Source organism: Lycium barbarum, chromosome 2, assembly GCF_019175385.1.
Source record: "Lycium barbarum isolate Lr01 chromosome 2, ASM1917538v2, whole genome shotgun sequence".
Taxonomy (NCBI): Eukaryota; Viridiplantae; Streptophyta; class Magnoliopsida; order Solanales; family Solanaceae; genus Lycium; species Lycium barbarum.
This window is the reverse complement of record NC_083338.1, coordinates 57930815-57935814: the sequence shown is the minus strand read 5'-3', so window position 1 is coordinate 57935814 and position 5000 is coordinate 57930815. Positions and strand designations below refer to the sequence as shown.

Sequence of the window (5000 nt, the reverse complement as noted above, 5' to 3'; positions counted from 1 at the left end):
GCACTAATAAATTTTTAACGTCTAATTAGATCGGGAATCATTCAAATTAAGAACAAAAGCTCGTTGCTTTTTCTTTCCCTATAATTTAATTGAAGCCGCAGCCCTATCCATTTATTCATTCGACCCAACTTTATTTTGTTCCGTTCCAAGAATTCTAACACGGTTTTATACCCATCTAGGAACAATGAAATTTTTTCAGAACTTTCCGTTGATACGACATGCTATTTTTACCATTCATTCCCTTTCAGGATCAGTCGTGGTCTTCCAAACTTTACCGAGAGTATGGACGAATCCCTCACTTCATCCATATGTGTAAAAGACACTAGCCGCACTTAAAAGCCGAATACTCTACCGTTGAGTTAGCAACCCGAAGAAAATATCGAAAAAATTGTGTAGATCCAATCCGAAGAAAAAGAAATAAAGAGATTAGACAAGACAACCAAAAACCATTGAAAGAAGAAATCTAAAAAAATACACTCACACTTTCTAATTAATTTAAAACATAAAATAAAACTAAATAGATCCACTTCATTTATCACAATGAATTATATTTGTTCGATACACTGTTGTCAATATAAATATTGAATATTGAAAAAAAAAAAAAAGCAAAAGAAATTTCAATTGAAAACAATAAAAAATATTTAAAAAAGGACTTGTGTTGGATTGGCACTACAAATCTAATCCAAATAAAATAGATACAAAAAAGTATAGATGGGAGAATAAATAAAGACTAAGTGGAAAACAAAACTACAATTTACTTAGATTTATTGAATCCATAATGGATTCAATCAAGTTAAGTGAGATAAGCAAACTTGATTTCTTTCTTCGTTTTAGTAGAGTTCCAAAAACCACCCAATTGAAGGAAATGCCCGAATTTTAGATTTAGAAGATCAATAAAATAAGAGGTTTTGTCGTTATAGAACACGGAATTCAATGGAAGCAATGAGAAATAAATACAAATAGAAAAGGAAAGGGAGGAAATACAAAAAAATAGAAGAGAAAAGTCATACAAAGTTATATACAAATCACTACCCCCTTTTTTGTATTTCCTTAATTTATTTCCTTAATTGAATTTCGGTTGATTAGGATGAAGTTCCTTAAAAACTTCCGCCTTCTTTAAAATATCCTGAACAGCTCCTGTAGGTTGAGCCCCTTTTTCAAGGAAATATAAAATAGCAGGAACATTTAAATAAGTTTGATTCTTTATCGGATCATAAAAACCCACTTTACGAAGATCTTTTCCTTCTCTTCGGGATCGAACATCAATTGCAACGATTCGATAGACGGCTCATTGGGATAGATGTAGATGAACAACACCCCCCCTAGAAACGTATAGGAAGCTTTCTCCTCGTACGGCTCGAGAAAAATGATTGATTCGAGGTTTTGTCTCTGTATGGAATTCTATCTAAGAAATGACAACTGGGTCCATAAAATGATCAAATCAATTAAAGATGTTAGTCTTTTTTTTCTTCTTTCTTTCTGAAAATGAAAAAGAAACCATTCGTACTCTCATAACTCAAGTTGGATAACTTTCAAACAGTTCAAAGAAAAATCTTTCGGCAATTTCATTTATTGAGCGGTCTTTCCTCCTTTTTTGTTTGTCTCGTTTAAAATCGATTTGGATTCTTCAGTCTGATCCAGTTATTAAGACAATTAAAAAGGTGTTTCCTTGTTCTGGGATCCTTTATCTTTCTTTTATTTTTAATCATTGGGTTTAGACATTACTTCGGTGCTTTTTAATCCTTTCAAAATGGCAGCAACATACCCTTTTTGCGATTTCTATGAAAGAATCCTACAGACGATGGATTCCCGGGTGAAACACTTTGGATCGAAAAAGTTTGATCAATTCCAAGAAATTTTGGAATTGGAAACTTGCTCGAATTGGATTCTTTAGATTTCCATACCGAAGATATATTTACGAAGTTGTTCCAATTTTTTTATTGATTGGCATTAACCCTAGACCTTTGCCCCGAGAAATAAATTAATACTTTCTACTCGAGCTCCATCATGGACTCTTTACATTACCAATGATGTCGAGCCAAGAGCACCTTCATTCCTACATAAAATGGTGGATGTACAAATCCACAACGGATCGTGTCCTTCAAGTCGCACGTTGCTTTCTACCACATCGTTTCAAACGAAGTTTTACCATAACATTCCTCTAAGAACCGATATGGAATTGATTCAATTATGGAATCATGAATAGTCATTGGTTGGGCTGATGTATAAACACGATAATCTATAGTATTTTCTATGTATATAGATATAGGTGGATAAAGATTTTTCTGAAGAAGTCTTAGTAAGACCCCATCAATAATATTAATTTGTCTAACATATTAATTAATATATATATATATATATAAATATTAATAAATATATAAATACTAATAAATAAGACGAATAAATGAGTTCTTTTTTATTCTGCATCTTCACGTGACTCAATAGGAGAGATTGACCTATTTCATACTTCTTCAAATAGCAAAGATTCAGCTTCTAAGGAATGATTAAAACGATTTATCTTTCGACATCATTATTTGAAGAAATTTTGATCATCTTAGGAAAAAAGACTTATCTTTTTTTTAATTGAATCATCAACGATTTCAATGATTTAAAATAGATAAATACACCAAACAACAAATCCAATTTTTTTATGAGATGGATAAAAAAAGATTAATGTAAGGTAAGATTTTAATTCTTATTCTTTTTTTTTTCATCTGATTGATAAAATCCAAAGAATAGGGAGGTTTTCGTATCTATCAATTCGATCAAATAGACTGAGCAATTGTCACCGTTTATAGATATTGAAATGAACGCCTTCCCATTACTGATTAACTCCTATCTACCCCATTCTATGGGACTGATGCAGCATAAATCAAAAGAAAAGAAGGGGGTGTCCTAGTCTTTTTTATTTTTACGAAATGCGAGCTGTCTAGGCACAAAGCCAAACAAGTCCAGATTAAGTCAAGTTTTTGCTCCTTAACCACATTCCAGCTAACATTTCGATTTTAAACAGAACATTGTTAAAAAAGCAATCTATATTCTCATAGAATATATATATGTTCTGGGACGGAAGGATTCGAACCTCCGAATAGCGGGACCAAAACCCGTTGCCTTACCACTTGGCCACGCCCCATTTAGATTTCTATTCGATACTAATAAAGTATATTGCTGGTTTTGTTTGTTTGTCAACTCTAGTCCAAATATCTATAGAATAGATTAGATTGGTACTAGGATTTTGCTATGTTTTTGGTATGTGTAGATATAGAATTCAACTTAATTTATTGATCATTACATATAATTCAATTAAGATATTGTATGAAAATATGATTTTTTCAATTCTCCTTTGAGAAAAGGAGGATTTTTGATTGGGTGGGTTCAAAGAAAAAGAAGGATTTTTTGTTTACCTTACTTACTTTCCTTTTCCTTATATCAATAACTCAATCAAAATGCAATTATCTCCAAGAACAAAAAGTCTGTTATGCTTAATACCTTTAGTTTGATCGGTATCTGTCTTAATTCGACCCTTTATTCGAGTAGTTTTTTCTTCGGCAAATTGCCCGAGGCCTATGCTTTTTTGAATCCAATCGTAGATATTATGCCAGTCATACCTCTGTTCTTTTTTCTCTTAGCCTTTGTTTGGCAAGCTGCTGTAAGTTTTCGATGAGATCCTTAATAATATCCTAGAAAATTCATGATTTATTCGAGAAAAAATTCTAAAATAAATAAAATCAGATAAGCTTTACCGTTTGAAACCTCGATTCAAACATTGAAATTCTTGGATAGTCACGAGAAATCCGGCTTAACTTATTTCCTTATTTTTTGACGCTTTCCTTTCCAGTGAAAGACCTTATTAGGCTCCTCTTGTGTATATAAAAAATTTTGGTTAATGAAAAACTCTTATTTTATTAGAAATTAGAAAAGAATTTATGAAAATTCTTTTAGAGAAACTTTTAGACAAAGAGCTTCATTGCTTGGTGTCAAACTAGGATATGCGGTAGAAAAATGGATGATCTATTCTCTTTTTTTCAAAAAAATCATCTTGGAGATTGTGTAATGCTTACTCTCAAACTCTTCGTTTACACAGTAGTGATATTTTTTGTTTCTCTCTTCATCTTTGGATTCCTATCTAATGATCCCGGACGTAATCCTGGACGTGAAGAATAAAATAAAAAAGGTTTTTTCTTGCTTGATTTTCCAAATTTCATAGGGTTTGGTCTATTCCACACATTTAACTAAGAATAAGAACAAAGGATTTCGAAAATTGAAAAAAAAAATCAAGTCATCAACGGAAAGAGAGGGATTCGAACCCTCGGTACGATTAACTCGTACAACGGATTAGCAATCCGCCGCTTTAGTCCACTCAGCCATCTCTCCCAATTGAAAAAGATAATTACTACATGAGATAGCACATAAGATAAAGGAAAGAATCTTTCTTTCTCTCTTTTCTTCTTTCTATATTATATAGATATGTACAACTTTTATCATCAATTTCCTTTATCTCTTTATCTAAAGTAAAGGAAGGGCTCAGAAGAGCCAAGAATATCAAGAAAAATAAAGAAGACCGCTTTTCTTTGTCTTGATTTTGTTCGAAAGGACCCTCTTATTCTCATGGCCTGGTCTGGTCAGTACCCAGCCGGGCCTCTTTTGTTCCAACGAATTTGAATTTGAAAACAAAAATGCCTGTTATAGTTGTAATATTTCATTTTAATTGAATAGTTAATATTCAAGCAACAAGAAAAAATTCCCATTTTTGCTAAAAGTAAAAAAAATATATATATGAAATAGAAAATTCGATCAAAATAAAAGTCGCATTTCTCTTTCTGCTTTTTTATGTTTACCATCTTGCTGGACTAAAAAAAAGAAGCTTTCGAGTATTCCACAATGCATTTTTATGTTTACCATCTTGCTGGACTAAAAAAAGAAGCTTTCGAGTATTCCACAATGCATTTTTATGTTATGATTTTAGTGGTTTTGACGACCCTATCTTATCCTATCTTGAT

The 5000-nt window shown here is 31.9% G+C and overlaps 1 non-coding gene and 1 pseudogene across 1 annotated transcript; both read right to left on the bottom strand.

The window, feature by feature from the left end:
* LOC132626550 (maturase K-like) overlaps positions 1-551 on the bottom strand; it is a 1813-nt pseudogene extending 1262 nt beyond the window's left edge.
* A 3735-nt stretch (positions 552-4286) lies between these two features.
* On the bottom strand, positions 4287-4374 carry TRNAS-GCU (transfer RNA serine (anticodon GCU)). Its single transcript has one exon. It is a non-coding gene; the product is annotated as a tRNA-Ser (tRNA).
* Between the last annotated feature and the right edge of the window lie 626 nt (positions 4375-5000).